The following is a 19,464-nucleotide window of genomic DNA, read 5'->3' as shown; positions in this document are numbered from 1 at the left end:
TTCTGATACCCCTCCCAAATGGAATTACTCTATAAATTGGGTTTCTTATTTTATTTAATTTTGTCCTTCCATGGATTTAGTTTTTGCTGTGCCATCATGCCCATGTTTTCTAAAGGAAATTCAACATACTGCAGCAGTCTTTCTTGCCATATTCTGATACAACCTCTCCCTCATCTACAGGGCAAAGATTTTTCTCATAGCATCTATACAAATGCGATTTGTGAAAGTGAAACTGATTATTACTAGGAACTCAGGCTATCAATCTTCCTTTTTTTAGCTGTGCAAATATAATGTTGAAAGTCATCCAGGAATAATTTTTAATGTTTTGACATCTCCTGGTTTTTAGATTACTGCTGTGAAGAAGGACACATATATCAATACAAAGGCATTTAATTAGACAAAGATAAAATAGTGTAGACGAGAGCAAGGTGAAGCACTGAATCTAAGTTACTTGTAAGGCAACAACAGATTATAAATAAATTTTAACTTTTCTGATAACAAACCTGGTTGTCAGTGCTAATGAAGTATTTTCTTAATGTGGAAATACAGTACAAAGAAACATTGGCATGGCAGGTATTAGAAAAAGTAGAATATTCTAAACTGTATGCTATTGTCCAAAGTTTTATTTTGGGAAATTCATCATTTATACACAATACTACAAAAATTTAAAAAAACCTTAATACTTAGAAGAGTCCAGAGACAAGTTTCAAAAAGCTACAGCTAGAATAACATATTAAAAAGGTATAATAAACAATAGGACTATAAGCCAAACAAGTTTCCTAATTAGCATTAGAATTATCATTAGAATTAGTACTAGTAAAGAAATCATATGGTTTAAAAAAAAGGAGAACAAAAAAAATCAGTAAAACTTATATGCAAACTGTAAAGTAAACATAATTGTCTTGCTGGATTTAAAAATGGTATTTTAAAAGGTTATTATATTAGCCATACTGGTTACTATAAAAATATATTTACCCTCATGCACAAAAGAAATCTTTAATTTTACAGGCTTTATAATATAGAAGCATTTCTGTACTTTCCTTCAGTATTTAGATTAAAAAAGTAAACTTTTAAAGTGGATGTGTACTTTGCTATACTACAGAACTGTATTTTCTAGATTGTGTCAGGTAGCTTTTGTAGAATAATTACCAGGAAAGATGAGATCATAAAAAGAAATACAATAATTATTAAAATTATTCTAGGAAAGACTGCAAGATTACTGTGTAAAAACTTTGAGGGAATTTTGTTAGATTTGTAAGATACAAACCATTGAACCATTTCTGACTACAGACTTTAATAGTACATAGTAGTAACACACTGGTCACAGATCAGAAGACAAACTGCTCCACAATGTAGATATATGAAGAATATATCGTACAATTCTGGACATACATGTTCCAAATGATTTTCTAAAATTAAAAGATGCAGTGATGTAGTGGTAATTAATGTCTCCTTTCTAAACAATTTTCAAAAATGTCCTTACAAAAGCCCATTTGGAAACAGAACTGCTACAGAATAAGGAGAAATGCCCTTACATGGAAGAATTAATTAACTAAAGAGGGAAAAGCTAAACTATGCATTCTCACAATGGAGAGAGATCACATATAGTGTTATAGGCATATGCAGTCAAAAATCTGGAAAATGGGAGCAGACGTCAGTACTGAAGAGTCTGTCATGGTTGTTAGGCAATAAAGATACATGTCACAGTGAAGAACCACTTCAGAACAAAGTGACTGTGTAAAAGAATAGCAAATGTCATCCCATGTACACAAATGTGAGGTACAAAGGAAACAAAACAATTCTAATTTCACACAGAAAAATAATGGACTCAGAACTGTCCATTATTTCACCCATTCAAGTGCGAGATTTTGGACTATGATATAAAAAGTTGACTCGTGTTAACAGCCAAAGAGAAAATCAAATGTTAGGAATTTTTAGAAAGGAGTATAAACCAGAAAAGGGTGTGAGATGACATATGATGACATGAACATGTGTTTGTATGTTGCAACTGTATTCAACTGTGGTCCCTCCCTTTGCCTCCAAATGAAGCATTACAACTGGAAAAGGCTCAGAAGACAAACTTACACTCACACTCTTCAAAATCTGGAAATTACTTGTGCTAAATGTCAAATACCTGCAAAATCATGAAGGCAGAGGAAATGGACTGATTCATCCTCTCTTTAATACAAGAACATGAAGTTTCATGGAGAAAGGTTGAAAAATACATTAAAGGGAATGGTGGTTTTTTTGCAAGTGCTCATTACTAAGTAGTAGAGTTTTCTGTCACCTTTGCATACATTTCACTTTATCACAAATGGACTTGTAATGGGCATATTTCTGAAGATGAAAATCTTCAAAAACACATACTAATACTAAGGACTTTAATCAAAGATTTCAGCAGAACACAATCTGTTTATGTGTTCACCTTTACTGCCACATATGCAATATAGACTTTCAAGTTCAACACATGGTATGGTCCTTCCTGAATACTGAGGTTTCTTCCTTAGGAAAGCTGCAATCATTATCTAGCTTGAGTAAGCCATTATTGAAATACAATTTGTATTTTACACATTGTCAGACTTTGTGTTAAAAACATAACTCAACACATGAAGTGTAATTTAAGGCATAATTATTCCAGACATCAGATTTCATTAATCAGAGCAAGGTCATTGCAAAATTGATCAGGACAGACATTATGTCTTCTAAGTCATTACACAAGAAGATAGAATTGAGGAATCAAAATACATCTCTGTAACAGCTGACAGAGAATGTAAAGTATGAATGCAGAGAACCTGAGTGCTATTTCACTTACACAGGTCAGAGAGATTCCTTCTTTTCATTTGGCTAGCAAGAATTTTTTAAGCTACTCTGAATTTGAAGGAAGTTCTACCTATGTGAGTGTACTGTAAAATATAAATTAGTTTAATATATCGAGAAAACAAAAAAGGATAAAATTGTCAGTGAAACAATGAAAATTTTAAAATGTCGATTATATGTTAGCAGACAGGCAAAAATAACTACACTTGCACAAATATGACTACACAAAATATAATATACTGTAACTGCTTGAAGTTAACTGAAAGCAAATGTGTAAAAAGGTTTTTAAATGTATTAAATATCCAGCTTAATGACTACAAAGTTAAACAAATGAATGTAAAAGCAATTGTCTCAAAAAGAGTTACAGTAAATATATGATCATATGAAATCCATAAATGACATTCATTTATACATACTTAAAATTAGTTTTTCAATAATATTTATATCAAGTACACTGCCTTTGAAAGAAAATCTGAATGTCATAATAAAAAAAAGTGTGCACAAAATTAAGTTGTGCAAATGCACTGCTTATAACAACATTTAAAATATTCTATTTTATTTACATCTACTAATTTACCAAAGTACCCAAAAAGAAAGAAAAAAAAATTAAAATCAGTTAACACTCAAAAACAACATTTCCATTTTAAAACTGATGAAGTTTTATAAAACTTTGCATGGAAATACCCATTCCTAGTGGAATTTCTAGTTAAAACAAATCTTTGAACTAATATACGATATTTCATAAAAAGTTATTCTATATTTTCTATATCTAATAGTTTATGAACCCTTTGTCATCAGATTTTGTCATCTTTTAAAAATACACCCATTCAGTGTTATATAATGATAAAAACATCAGTCTGGTTTATATCAGCAATTGTTTACATTTGTCATCAGGGAGTTTATTTCAGATTTAAATTATTTGCTGAAAACAATAAACCTTATGTTGCCAACTACTTCAAAAGCATTTTCCTGTAGTTAACATTCATATCTACAGATTAATTTTTGCCTTCTCACACACACACCCCTATATTTCTTTGGGTCATACTGGTTCATTCTTTATGGTCCTGATGCAGATGCATTGATTAATTTAGCTACAATAAATAAACTCCAGACTCTAAACATCTTCACTTCTGTTAAAAGTCCTACAAAACAAGCATTTGGATGTGTTTTTATAGAATAAATACAATATAATTCTATATAATTGTTTTAATTTTTTGTTATGCAGCACTAGATGGGATGATTAAGTAAATTTAAAAAAAAATTATTAACTATACTGTTATTTCAGAAATGGTTACTGTAAAAATCTCAGTTCACTAATATTAGGGTGAAACATATTCTAAATCTGTTTACATTACCAATTTTGTAGTGATCGGAAATAGAAATGAAGCTAACTTCAAAAATGGCAATCACTTAAAATACTTTAATTAAAAGTAATTAAATTATATTTTATTTAATGAAATAATAATAAACTACTAGGAGGATTTATCAATACAAAATCTTTATAATTTTTATATATTACAGCATTTCACAACTATGGAATTGTTCTTGATCAATTGACATCTTCATTTTCCATTTTAAGTTTTAATGTCTGCTTGAACTATAGTAACAGTGAGACTTCCCAGTGGAGTAAAATCTTAACATCCACAAAGCAAGTATGATTTCTATGCTCTGAGTCTTTAGCAAGTGATTTAAAAAGTAGAATTTTTGCTGTTTCTTATTTCTGTCGGTCCTGAAGTAACAGCAACCTGAGAAACTATCTTAACCTGATCATCCTGAAGAGACTTGCTCAATAAATTTGAACAAATTAAGCCTTATTAAAAGCCTTATTCAAGAAATATTGTTCAGAGCAGAATTAGTTTAAAAATAAGTACCCTTTTTAATTAATCCATAACTTGGGTATGAGCCTATATTTGGCACGGAATTTTTTTTTTTTTTTTGAATGATTGAGTCTTTAAAGTCATACTTGGTTTTCAGGAATGACAGGTAGAAAGCCAACTTCAAAAAACAGAGCCTCTATTGAAACCTGATAAAGTAATTTCACAATGCCACCTGTCAGCATAGTGCTCCTGTAGTACTTCAAATATTATGAAGTGGGATGAACAAAGGCATTAGAAAGGAAGAAGAGCTCTTTCAGTTAAACTACAACGATTGTCAGTTAAACACCTATGATTAACATCCTACACTGCATCACACCAGATAGACTGTTAGAAAAGTTACCAAGCTACTAAGCTACTATCTAAAAGTAGTATTCTAAAATCAGAATGTTTCTACTAAGACATTTCCATGCGTACCTTCCTCTAAGTTCAAGAAAAGCAGTAATTAGTATCAACTAGTAACAAGTTCATGGAACAGACACATTTTATTTAACTCATATTAAAAACACCTGTCCCCTAATATCCAGGCCTCCTTCTTCTATAGGTTAAACTTTTCACCATACAGAGCTTTCAACCAGTAGTGAAAGAAAAAAAAAAAAGGCAATTTAAAAAAGTATCTCTCTGTAAATAAAACAGAGGCTAATTTTAAATTTCAGAATGATTAAAGTTCTGAATTATAGGGTTTATTTTTACATATTTCTTAAATAGACTTAAGCAGAAGTTACTTGATCTCACATTTAGAATAGATGGCCCTAGTGTTTCATTGCAATCGACTATAATGTGATACACACAGGACATTTATTTTTAAATGCAAGCTACAATTTAGTCCAATACATATACATATTCATTAAGTCTGATCAATCTAATCAAAGATGTCCTTGAAAGTATTCTCAAGGAAGACATTAAATCAGCATAAAATAACTATTATAAGCCACACAGCAGAAGGAAAAAGAGGTTACTATATATTGAAACACTTCAGCAATATGAAAACTTAGTTTCTATGTTTCTAGAAATTTATTCTATATATCATGACCTTGCAAACTAAACTGTAATGTATGAAAATACAAAACAGAAACTATATGTACATACCTGATATTCAGATATAGATGTGTTTCTGCACTAAGCGTGAAATATTTTACTTACAAAGGTAGAAAATACCTCCATTATTATGACTAAAACACTAAAAAAACTAAAATCAAAACATCTGACTGTATGAATTTTCATCTATTATAGAGAAGAAGATAAAGTATCTGATGTTACGTGCTGAACAGGTATTTTCATAATTCAATTACATGGCAGTTATTAATGCATGAAATTCGAAGTCCACATAGCATAGCTTTCAGAAGAGTAACATACTTCTTGTACGTCATCAGCAGCACCTTAGAAAAGTAATATAATACATCATGTGCTTTCTGTGCACTTAAACATTCTATTATACAAGCACAATATAACAATATTTAATTTACATACATCAAGTAATTCTTCTTATTAAACCTTCTACACAATTAGAGTAACAGGAAAGAATTCTGCAAACGGCAAAAAAAAAGTATTTTTTGTATCAATAAAATCATCCTTCAGTTTTACTGGTGAATTTAAGAAGTTTATTCTAGCTTAATGTTGATTTTATAAATAGCTGCTGATATTCATATCAAGATTCTTTCCTCTTCCCTCTTACTTTCCTCACAACTGAACATCATGGCAGCAGATACTAATGGAAACATGTTGACCTATACTCTAGAAGAAAAAGAGATGGAACAAAGTGTTTAAAGCAGTAAGAGAAAAGTATCAGTGTTTAAAGCAAAAGTGAACACATATACATAATGACAGAAACTATTCAGATATTTCAATCTCCTTTTGTTCTTGTGTTTTGGTAGATTACTCCATAAAAATCAGGAAAAGGAAAAAGGTATTAACTCATAATCCATAAGTTACAGCATATGTCCAGCTATAATCTTTGGCATTTATAACTTGACAATCAAGACAGATTCCATGAACAGGACTGGAAAGGAATGGAAAAATTCAATTGTTTTTTAGAAGAGCTTTCTTCATGCAAGGGATCACACAATTCAGGGAAATTATAATCATTAACAAAAGGTTTGAGTTCAACATGGTAAAATTCCTTTTAGGAAAAGGAATTCAAGTATAGAAAACTGATGAGCAGGGACAACATTTTGCATTTGACAAGATATAGAATTAGAAAGCAATTAAATTCAAGTGATGTGGTCAGAGAAAGTTTTTAGACAAATGACTTTGAAAGTGGCTTTTTGAAGAAATGAAAATTAAGGACCTAGATAAGATTTTGGTAACCTGTAAAGAAGAACAAGCATTTGAAGATTTTTATAAACAAAGAGCAAAGTTTAGATGCATGCAATCTGAAATGTCATAGATTGGCTATGCAATTTGACAAACAAATTATAGTCTTGAAAAGAAAGGATATGTTGTCCACAGTAACCAAAAATGAGTAAGAAGGAAGGGTCTGTGAAGAGAACTGGGATCAGTTTTCAAATTACTTTTTCAAATTCTAAGTAGAGTATCTATAGGATAACCACAGTCAAGACAAGATGTTCTAGGAATCACAGACAGGAACACTAGATATGTGCATCATTGCGAGAAACAAAAAATACACTCCTGACCAAATCTGTGTGTAAGATCAAGTATACCAATAAAGAATATTAGGAAGCAAATCTCTGGCACACAGATTAAAGTGAGATGATGGCAGGCAACCTACCAAATAATGAGATATATGAAGACAAAGTCACAAATGGACGACAGTTTCTTGTAGTTGATCATGACTACAGAGCTGTACTCAGTAATTGAAATGAGTGTGAAAAAGTTGTGTACATATGTAGTTCAGGAAGAACAGATAAAGGGAGCAAAATAGTAGAGTCATACAATTTTAACAAGAGGAAATCACTAACTAATAGAACAAAAGCTGGAATGAATGAGTTTCAAAGAAAAGGAGTACACAACTAACTCAATATTGGTATATACCATATACCCAACTGGGTATATGGGATTGCTTTGTACAAAATGCATTAAAAATGCAGAAAAAATACAGGCTTATGCTTGCCAAACACAAAATAATCTGTTTCTGGGGATTACAGATAGGAGAAAAAAATAGCACTGACATCTTCCATCTGACATTGCATTTATGATTTGGCAGAGAGTTCAAAAGAAGTTGATAAAGCTGGCCACAGTTCTTCATGCTCCTCCTAATCAATAAATCATCTACAAATGCTAACTACATAAAAAAACCCCCAAAACCAGGAGTATAAAACAGTTCCCTAAATAAAAGATAATCTTTTTGTTACATATATATTTTTCTAAACATATGATGAAAATCTAATCTTAATAATTTTTCACACTTTCGGTAGTTTTACAGAATGAGATTGCTATTATACCTGAAAATATGAATTTTCTTAGTGACACTCCTGACCTTAAGTCAATACCTATAAAAAAAAAAAAAATCTTTTGGGCTCTTTGACATTATAGAGTAAGAAAAAAGGAAAGTACTTTCCTTCAATCTACAGTGTTTGAAAAGCAATCATAAATTAGAGAAACGTAGCAAGCTCAAGCAAAAGAAAATCAAAATTTAAAAATCTTGTTATATAATTGAGGTAAATATCCAATGCCCTTTTTTCTTTCATTTTCTTGTTCCTGTTTTTTTTTTCATTTGTTTCTTTGGTTTGGGTTTGGTTTATTTGGACTTTTTTTTGCAAGGGCACTGATTTTCCCCCTTCTTAAGTGCTGCTTATACTATTGTCAGAAACATTCATTAGAGTGGAAGCAGCTGAGACTTATTTTTGTTCGTTGAATCTCATGTTAGCCAGAGAAATATAGCCTTAAAAAATAGCAGGCCTTATTAAAAAGGAAAAATAATTTTATTAACAAATCCATAAGCCTTCATATAATGCAATATGGCAAAATATATAGTACTATAACTATCACACTATCAGATGTGCACTAACACTCATGAAAGCCTATTTAATCTGCTAAATGTATTTTAATGTGGTTACTGATATGAACAAAAGTGGCATAAAAAAATGAAGAAATTAGACTGTAAACTGTGAAAAACAGAATAGGATGATGTAATATTAGAAGTAATTTCTCACAAGAATCCTGTGCTGAATTAGAGCAACTTTCCAGCGATATGGCATTTCCTTCCTGTGCCACTCCATACTCCCTGAAAATATATAAAACGGAATGGGTTTTACAGTACATGGAGTCACGTTAATGTCAGTTACTCTCTAGGCTTTATGATTCCTTAAGGACACACCACAAAAAAAAAATCTTATTCCACAAATGAACTTAGTTTTTGTACTGCAGACAAACCTGGTGCTAGTAAGATACAGTCAATGAATGCACTGGAACAACTGTCTGCAGCTCACCCTGCACTGAAATACCTTTCAGAAACACCACACTTGTAAGAATCACACTAAAACCAGATTTTTTTTTTTTTTTTTTTTTTTTTAAGATTCAACGAGAGTCAAAATGCTCCAAAACTTGATTTTAGAGCAACCAAACTTACAAGCACAAGTAATAAAATTTTGGCCTAGTTTAAAACAATTGGATGTCATTCAGAAACCTATTTTTCTAGTCAAACACTACAAAAACACTAGAACTGCATTCCACAGACAGTGTTTCAGGAAGCAACCTGCAAACAACTCCAAAGTAAGGAGTAGGTTCTCCTTACTCTTACCTAAAGAGCAAAAAATTGCAAATGAACACCTAAGAATAGTTGGCAGAAATTTGAAAAATATATCTAAGGTCCAAATTCAACACTTTAGGATTTTTGTGTACCAATTTGGACTACAGAGACTTTAAGTATCAGTACCTTTACAGGATGGGAATTACAGCTGCCTGACGCACTCTCCTTCCCAGCAGTATCAGCCAAAGCTCACATTTCCAGTCTGTGATATCTGGTAAAAAATTGAATGGAATGCCATGTCACTGCTCTGCAGATTTCTGAAACTGAAGTATCTGCTCTTTCTCCCTATGTAATGACTATAAGACCTCATATGCTGGCTTTTCTTTAACAAGCATACCTGATTTGAACTAGTTCCCTCATTTCTAAAAGAACTAAGGTTTTTAGGAATGTATGGGCTAATATGCTTTGCAGCTCCTTTTGAAAACTAGTGAATACCAGAAAAATTCTAATGTTGTGTTCAGTTGTTAGAAAAAAATGCCACCTTTGCCTTTAATATTCTTGCTAGAGATAAATGAACACTTTTTAAATGTCCAATGCATTTTTGATTTAGATAAATGCTGCCAAAGGCATTTGATTTTTTCATCTTAGTAATTGTTCATAGACTAAAATAAAGTGATGTAGAAGATTTCTATCAAAGTAAATGAAGAGAAATTAAAACAGAGCTGCCATGGGAGGACTTCAAGGTAAAATTATATTCCACAATGGAAGATGATCCTTTAATAGCAGAAGTCCTACAATATATCCTTGATAAAACTGGGAAATAGAAATTAGAATAACTTTTAGATTTGTACCTACGATCTTGTTTCTTATCAATTAAACACTAAACATATCCTAAAGAATATTTCTACTGTAAAGCTCATAGAGCTTTAAATATATGCTTTGGAACCTTTGATTTGGTTGAAGGGCTTTTGATTTTTGTTTATTTTTGTAATGTATAGGCACAAAAAAATAAAGTGGTTGTTCAAAATAATTTTAATACAATTTTGCAGAAAAGCAAAATATATAAATTTTATTGTTTCAACGTTAAGTTTTTTGGTTAATGAAGAAAAGCACTGTATACGTATTGATTACTACATGAACAATCAAATCTTTAAGGTGAAAAATTTAAGAGCTATGGAATGTTACAACAGGAATTTTCTTCTCAGTACTAGTTCCAACTAGACTTATGAATGAAAGCATAGATTGTATTTTAGAGTCTAAACAAATCCAAATAGTCTTCATGAAAACAATCTGAGAATTAAAAAGCAGAAAATAATCTTTTTCAAAAGTGAATCACAAATATTTTTACACGTGTGCATATATTTTTGTTCTGTAAATCTTCTTTTCAAATATCCAACCAGTAACTTCATTAGATGCTTCCTCAAATTTCAAAACTTTGCAAGAGATGGAAACTGTCCAATCATTAAGTAAAGCAGTAAAAAAAAAATTAAAAGCAATACGAACTGAGCTAGTCATGAGACAAGGAAAATATTCATAACAATCATAATTTGTGTATCAAGAAAACAGATACAACTATGTGACTGTATTTATTTTTTAGCAAAGCATGTAGGTAAAATGAAAACATATAGATTGCTGTATTTAATGGAATGGGTCAAATTCTAGGGCTGGAAATTTCTTCCAGCAGCAGATTTTGGACAAGAAAATATTGACAAGAAAGACAAAGGCTTTCTCAAAAGTAGAAAATAACTTGCACACTTTCATTTTAGGTATGATGACACATACGTAATAATTTAGGTTAGGTATGAGCAGATATATAATATATGCATTTAAGGTATGTAGTAACAGCTCAGTATTACCACCAGTGCCTTCTCTACATTCAATAAAAAAAAAAATATTCCTAAGATTACAAGTTCCACAATTTTCCTCACCCTTTACCTTAGATCTTCTGCAAACACATTGAAAATATACAGTATTCTGGATAAATCCAGAAATGCTCATATCTAGACTTCTTCCCTAGAAAATTTAGAATATATTCCTAATATTTATAATGCAGATGAAGTTGATGAAGATGGATGTCTGTGGCACACTATAGAGTGTCAAGTATTTTACTAAATGCACAGAATTGAGGTACTATGTCAGAAAAGGTTATTCATTATAGAAATAGTACAAATACTTTTAAGAAAATATAAAAATATTTAAACTGGTTTCATATCCAATTTAATACAAAAGTTTGGAGAAATTTAATGACAAGAGAATCACGAAAGATAACAGTAAGTGTCTGGGGTTACACCATTTTTCTCACGTATTTTCTTCAACATTAAAGTGGATATTAATTTAAGATGAAAGTACCAAGGAATGCAAATCTTTCAGTGCATGCAAAATGTGCATTTTAACATATAAGCACCCCTGTACTACAGCTACTCCACTTGGCAAAGAGGAATTAAAACATTTGGGTACTCATTTATTTATTCCAAATATAATTAATGTGATCTAACAGACAATGGGAAAAATCTCTGTAGACAAATTACATCTGTTGCTCCAACGAACAAGCTAGAATGCCATAAAAATAATATATTTATATATTCTATGGCAATAATAAAATAATTTTCAACTTTTCCCCTGAAATTTCTGTCTTCTACATATAGCCATAAAAAGAATTCCCTTCTACATGTTGTTTCCATCTACATGTTATATATCCATTCCATCATTTTACAAGAGATTGATGGTTTTATTTTTATTAGAACGAATTTTATTCATTAAAAAATTAAAAGTAATCTATTTGTTTTATCTTATAAAGAATACATAGAAAAAAATAAATAAAATCAGAATGATTATATTATCTGATAATTTTGGTATATTTTTTCATATTTCCCATTGTTATACAAAAGAGTGAATGTGCTTTTTTGATTATGCAGTGTACTTTATCATGTACTTTCACAGTATGAAATAATACTTCATAATATATCACAGCACACATCAAATCTAGAAATATTTAAAAGAGGTGATTTTATTTAATTTTGATATACTAAGTGTGGTTTTGCAGAAGTGAACGTATCTTTGTTTTTTTAACTGGCATTGTATACTTTGAAATAGATGACTGCTCACCTCTTTGGTAATATTTATCTAAAATTGAGAGAAAAATCTGAAGAGTAGAAGAGATATGCAGTCTATAGTTCTTTTTATTATTTCACTACTAAAATGTTCATTTTATGAAAGACTTTATAATTATTTGTACTCCAGCATATGATATTTCAGTGCAATGGGGAGCAAGGGGTTTTTAAATGTTAAAAAAAAGATTTTGAACAAAAAAACCAACAGTAATCCGTCCTAAATTTTAGGCCACTTTCACAGGTGTACACAAAGTTCTGCCTCTAGGAGGGGTCAATATCTGCACTGAGGATTTAAACATAGCGTAGGTTGTTTTGTTTCATTCTAAAATTCACACTAAGACTCTGGTTCACCTAGAAAAATTAACATCAGGCAGGAGATAAGAATATACATTGTTCACTCCATAAGAACATACACTGGACATGAAGAACAGAAGGAAGAATCAAATCAAGAACTCAAAGTAGCACGATGCTGTGTGCAACTGCTGTTTTGTTAGAACTGTGCTAAATGATCATTCTCAAAATAACAATCCTAGGTTAAGTAACCTATCAAAATACAACTGACAGTCTATACGCTGGTATTCATCAAGTCATGTTTTATTTGAATTCCTTAACACCTGCATTGCATTAATGACTTTGCATCCAAAGCATTCTTCCTGAGAGTGAGATTGATTAACTGAAATTAAGTAAATAATAAAATGCAAATATTCACAGTCATGCCGTTCAAGTGCATTCACCTAATTTTTTAAAAAGTAAGTACAGTTCAAGAAGTACAAGAAACAAGTGTATTTGAAACATTTTTTTAATCATGCTCATTTTCCTCCTATGTTCGGTTTGTACTTCAGTAATAAGGAAGAACATTTGTGCACTATTTCCCGTTTCTCAAGTAATAAAACAGAAACAGAAGAGATAGAAGACAAGGTCCACATACATTACAAATTATTTAGTCTCACAGCTCTTACACACGTGAATAGAAAAAAGGGAGAAAAACTCTTGTGGAGTTATTTGCAGCACTTAAGTTCTCCAAAACCAAAATGCAATTGAATAGAAAATGCTTTACTTTATGAACAGCCACTGAAAATTCCAAAAATGCAAGTGTAAAAATATTCAAAATCTTGCAAAGAAACTCCTACTTTTATATATATAAACACACACATAGGCGTGCAATTTCATATGCTTTTGGAAAGCCAGTACAGTAAACCTTTTAAACGAAATCGTCTTAGACAATTAAGTTTCATTACAAAATTAAATCATCTTTATTGGACAAATAACTAAAAGTAAATTAGACAATTTAGTTATCTTTAGTTAAAAGCAGAAACTTGTACAGTAGAAGGGAGTCTTCAAACACCTGCTGTGTTTTGAAAGCAAAAATTTACGCGAAAAGCAACAAAACAGCTAACCTATTCTTCCAGAATCCAAGATGCATAACCAGCGTGTTCATTTGCAATCCACCTTAGAAAAAAAAGCCTATGACTCGACAATCATTTATTTAAAAGGCAGTTTTATTTTACCACCCTATATAAAAAGGCATCCTAATTAAGACACTGCACAATGCAGAACTAGATTTATAATAGTATTGCAAATATATGTTTTTAAAGCTATATTCATAGCAATTTTCCCTTTACTATTACACCACATGGTGGTTTACTGTATTGAGTTGGAAATACTAGCAATTATATATTTTGAAGTTTTTTATCACTAGACTTTATATTGAAAGTCTGGGAGAAAGCAAACACTAACACTCTTATTCTCCTCCACAATAATACATTCTAAACACTGGCAAATGAGACATTCAGCTGGAGCCTGAAAGTAAAACAAAAATTGCTTTTTTGTTCTACTACAACATGTTAGTTATATAACAGTTGCTTTTCACAGTAAGAAGGGCTTATATTTCAGTTTAAAAAACTATTCCAGTAACAATATCAAGAACCAATGTGCATCCATAATGTAGCTATCATATGCGTACACAAGAGAGAATTTTGCAATATTTATTACCTCTATTCATTGTTAGACCACAAAGCTTTCATCTCCTGCTTTGGTACAAAACAGGATTGCACTCAGGAACAAATTTCAGAGAGAGAAAGTATATACAAGTATACACAGTGCAGAACAAAGTATGAGAATAAACCAAAGTCTAACTGAAGTAAGTGCAACTATGAAGTAAATAGAGAACCCGTCAACTATAAAGCAGAGATGCTGCCTAGCCCCAAATCCAGTTTGAGATACAGATTGTCAGAGTGGTGAGAGTAAGAACTTTAAAACCTCGTAAGGAAATCCTTGTGTAAGTCAGGGCTTGGTAAAACAGTCCTCTGCTGCACCAACAAGACAGAAACTGCCTGTCAAAGCATGTAAAATACTTCATCCCTATAAAACTAAGAAAAATTTTAAAATATCTATGAAAAAGTAAAAAATCATCTAGAACTCCACTCTAAAATGAGCATGTCACTACACAGGACTACAGGGTTTAGGAAATGAACATGCTTTAAGAAGCACAAAACCATGGCTATATAAAAAAATTGCTGTATAATGAAAGAATTCAGAAACCACTTGTTTGTTGGTTTTGTTGTTCTGGGGTTTTTTTGGTTGTTTTATTTGGTTTGATTGGTTTCTAGTGATAGCTAGTGGCTATTTATATTCTACTAAAAAGATAAGAAACTGTCTACAATTCACATTACACTAATCCTGGAAGCCATCCCCCTTGTTGGATGCTGTGGAGAGCCTGTTATTTAGTTAGTTTTAGATTTGAGGGTGCTGTTCAAGTGAAATGATAAGTAGAAGACTATTTGGCTTTCACGTCTGAAGTTTCAAAGATATATTCAACTCAGATACCTGAAAATTATTGTTTCATTTGTGGCAACTTACATTCAGCTTTCCTCACCAGTAGAGAATTTTAATGAACTTTAAAAAATTGACTTGAACAAAAGCTGAATATATGGACTTTTCAAAAGTTGATAAGCATTTAGACAACTTCAACTGTCTCAAGTTCAACAGTAGCAAAACCAAAAAATTTTTACACAGGAGATTATGATAATATGCCTGGAAGATGATAGTAATGACATGGTGAGCTAAAGTACATTTTTATTACACTTCAAAAATTTCATTTGTAAGAAAGCATAGCAAGATAGGAGAGTATGCTAATCTAAAATAAACAGTATGCTGCTGGTTTATCAAAATTTAAACTGTGGTGGTTTCAGCTTCTAACGGCTGTATTTTACTTAACATAGGTTACCTTTGATTTTACCTTTTTTTTTCTTATAACGTTACTGCACATACATCACAATAAAACTTAAGGCCTTGACAGTTTTTGCTCTTCTATTATTTCTACTAGTCACAAAAACTAAGAAGCTAAATTCTGTTCACTAAAACCAAGTTCAATATTCTACTACATTTGGATCATCAATCTATCATTAGCAGATAAAAACTGACCATGTTGGACTTCAAGCTGAAGTAGCTCATACTTCAAATGCTGCAAAGATTTAATTATTATATACTATTAAATGTTATCTAAAATTCTTTCTTGAAACTGAAAAGTACTTATATCTTCTTAATTAGTTTATGTGGCATTTAAATAACTTTCCAATTATCACAATTTGGTACCCATATACAACATCCAACTGCTTGTTATTAATTTGAACAGTCATTGGAAAGCTCAAGTACCAAACAACCATTTGGTTATCTGAGACTGAATGCTCACACAGCCTAGAGGATGTCATTCCTGTCTATAGTCAAGGGCATTAATAATGTAGAATGGGAAAATTTAGAATACCTTTAACTATTAACAATACCTGTCAAGAAAAGCATGGAGTTCTTTACATCTCTAAGCTACAAAGTGTGAGCAATTGCAAAGAATGAATCACAGGCTGCTAAGTGTATCAGCCAATGATTATACGTAAGATAATTATCTTTTTACAGAGGTTATTAAAGAAAACTATAGTCGATCATTAAATGCTGTATTACAACCCTCTGAAGGACAACCTTGTCAATATTAGTTAATTCAGGAAATAAAACCAAAGCATTGTGAATGAGCCTTTTCATTTGTAAGCAGCAATAATGGCTGATTTTGAATGAAAAAGATTTTAATATCTTGGAAAAAATATACAGATTTTGTTTTTCAACACTGAACCAATTTGTAAGGCAAGGACAAAACTAGATTTCAGTTTCACAAGATTTTGAAGGCACAGATACTGTATTAATTGACATACTTCCACTGTATAAAAGCCACAGAAGTGCTTCAAGACAACCTTTTTCAAGTGCTAGAGAGACATCATCGAAAGTGGTCTTTTGTTTAACATAATGGATTTTTTTTATGCAGCTTGAAATCATGCCAAACCTTCTCTTGCTGCGATATGTAAAATAAGCAACATATAAACACTTAGAAACATGAACACATACTGCAGATGAGTTTTTATCACGCCTACTGATAGTTCAATAGGGGAAAAAAATTCATATGAAAGCACATTGGAATAATTTCTTATATAGACCGTTCTAAAGACACTCAGAAGTTAATTGTACTGTGAAAATTTATCTAAATATTGTTACTATGTGGCCATCCAGTGCACCACACACCCAGTGTTTCACACGGTGAAATATAACTGCTGTAGTTCTTCCAAAACAAGAAAAAAGAAGAACTTCATTCTCTCAAGATACTGAAGCTTCACTGGAGAAAAGACATACTCTGTTACACACAAGGAGTTGCCAGTTTTAACAAATTAAATATAAACTTTGTGCAAGTGACATATGCATGGACAGCCAACTTAAAGGACAAGAACATTTGCATGCGGGAAGAGTTAAAAGCAAATATAAAATTCTCAAGGCTCCTGCTTGCACCTCTAAGGTCACACCACACACTAAAACATAGCATTTCACACACTTAAACCCATCTAACTTGTTATTGCAGTTTACTAAATCTAGGTACCAATAGATTCTTTTTACTACGAAACGCAGATGCCTTTTAACAAATGCAAGTAACTATAGGCACGTATCCTGGTGACACAACTCTTTACCCTGACTTTATACCACATAAAGAGTCAAACTGAAAGTCACTGGCCTAGTATCCAACCCTTTTGAAATGGTTTTAAGCTACTTGTCTCTGCAGTAGTACTTTTTTCCCCACAAGTGTCGAGCGGCTGACCAAGTGTGGCAGACAAAATAAAGCCTCCTGAAAAAAATCCCCACACATAAGTCACTCCTCTAAAATACACATCACAGAGTCAAAACTAAAATAAACCAGACTTGACTTGTATAGACATATTTGGATTAAAAGAAGTGTGGGAAAGCTTAGTTTTGTTTGTTTCAGGTTTTTTCCTTCCAGGAGTTAAGCAAAAGGCCCACAATAACTCAACAGAGAAGAGCTGGAAGTCTTGAAAGCAGTTAAGATAGCAACAAACAAAAAGCAAATGGCAAAAGTCACAATATTTTAGCTTCTAAAAACCTAAGATAGTTCATTTTAAAACAAATCATCTTATATTACTTCTCTAGTAACTCCTGAAGCACAAGGTATTTAGGCTATTTTATGATAGCCTCAAGTGATAACTTCAATCTTGTCTTTATATAGGATTAAATGACTGCAGCAAGATCCAAGACAACAGTAACAACTACTGGGTAAAAAGTAAATGTATTCTATATGAGAATTTAGAGGGAGTAGATCAAGCACAAGTTTCATGATTTATCCCAGATAAACCTAGATAAAATTTTAAAATTAAGAGACAGAAATCCTATTTCACTTATCTGACTACCACTTGCATGTTATATTACTGTGATTAAGACAAGCTTATTCCAACTCACATCTTCATTTCTGTAAATATCAGAGCCAGACAGTGAAGCAATTTATCTCAAAATACATGATGATTTAAACACCTAAACAAAGTATTTTCCCTGAAAGGCCAAAGGTAAGATAGAGTGATATACCTAGATAAAAATGCTAACATTCAATTAATCAAGTACTTTTCCAAAAATAAGAAATAATGCATTTATTAATTAAGCCTTTAGTATTAAAATGCATTTTAACATGGCTTTACTGCACTAGTTAATCAAAGAGCTTCCAGAGACCATTAACATATTGCTATTAAAATCAAAATAAATTCTCAGAAATTACCACTGGCCGAGGCGAAGTGAAGTATACCTTCAACACACCAAAGATTTAGTAGATGAAAGCACAATGAGTCAGCCAAAAAAGGTAGGACCCTTTACATCTGCTGTCACCACTCCCGAATACCAAATTAGCATAAAATTATTAATATTTCCAGTGAAACATTCAGAAATTTTCTTACAATAAAATTTAATTCTAATCTCAAGTATAATTAATGAAAATGGGATTCATTATTCAGAGTTCATATACAAAATACTTTGGTGCTGTAAGTTCTTCTCAATTACAGAAATGCAAAAATTATACTGCACTGGGCTCACAAGTTAAACTTTTGACTTTGCTGAATTTATCTCTAGAATTTTTCACCACCAAGGCATTGATTTTCTCTCTTGTTGCTTATCAAGTGACCACAATTTTTAACAACCATTCTAAAAAGAAAATAGATATATGTAACTGTCAAACCGTCAACAATTACATGCAAAAGGCTTCTTCACATTATACTACAGAACCAATAGAAAACATATCATAGCAATCATACAATGATGATTTTACAGCGAGAGCAGGGATGCCTACCAAAAACTGAGCTATACAGTATCAAAAAAATAATGAATCAAGGTACTGGCCCATCCAATTGAAGCTGGCCAGTACAGGAGGGGACAATATAAAGATTTTTTTTTTAATACATTAATAACAAATAGCAGTGCAGAAATAACACTGGATGAGGATGGTCACCTCACAAACAGAGACATGGACAAGGCAGAGGTAATTAATGCTTGCTTTGCCTTCTGTACCTATAACAGACTAAGGGTGGCCCAGTGTCCCAAGCTCTGAGGCCATGTCTGTGAGAATGAGAGACTCCCAGTCAATCCTGAACTTGTGTGGGATTTGCTGCTCCAGCTGGATCCTTATAAGCCAAAGGGGCCTGATGGGATT

At 31.7% G+C, this 19,464-nt stretch overlaps 1 protein-coding gene across 5 annotated transcripts in view; it reads right to left on the bottom strand.

Annotated features, from left to right (window-relative positions):
- The window catches only part of NOVA1 (NOVA alternative splicing regulator 1), a 143,893-nt gene that overhangs the window by 77,643 nt on the left and 46,786 nt on the right, over positions 1-19,464 (bottom strand). Inside the window, exons 2-3 of one of the 5 annotated variants that reach the window (XM_048306601.1) lie at positions 9,526-9,610; positions 8,804-8,874 (exon numbers count right to left, since the gene is read on the bottom strand). The exons of the other annotated variants lie outside the window; for them this stretch is intronic. The gene's annotated coding sequence lies outside the window, so the exon portion shown is untranslated. The remainder of the gene's footprint in view (positions 1-8,803; positions 8,875-9,525; positions 9,611-19,464) is intronic. 5 annotated transcript variants of the gene reach the window in all.

This window comes from Corvus hawaiiensis, chromosome 6, assembly GCF_020740725.1.
Source record: "Corvus hawaiiensis isolate bCorHaw1 chromosome 6, bCorHaw1.pri.cur, whole genome shotgun sequence".
Lineage (NCBI taxonomy): Eukaryota > Metazoa > Chordata > Aves > Passeriformes > Corvidae > Corvus > Corvus hawaiiensis.
This window is presented reverse-complemented; position numbering and strand designations above follow the sequence as displayed.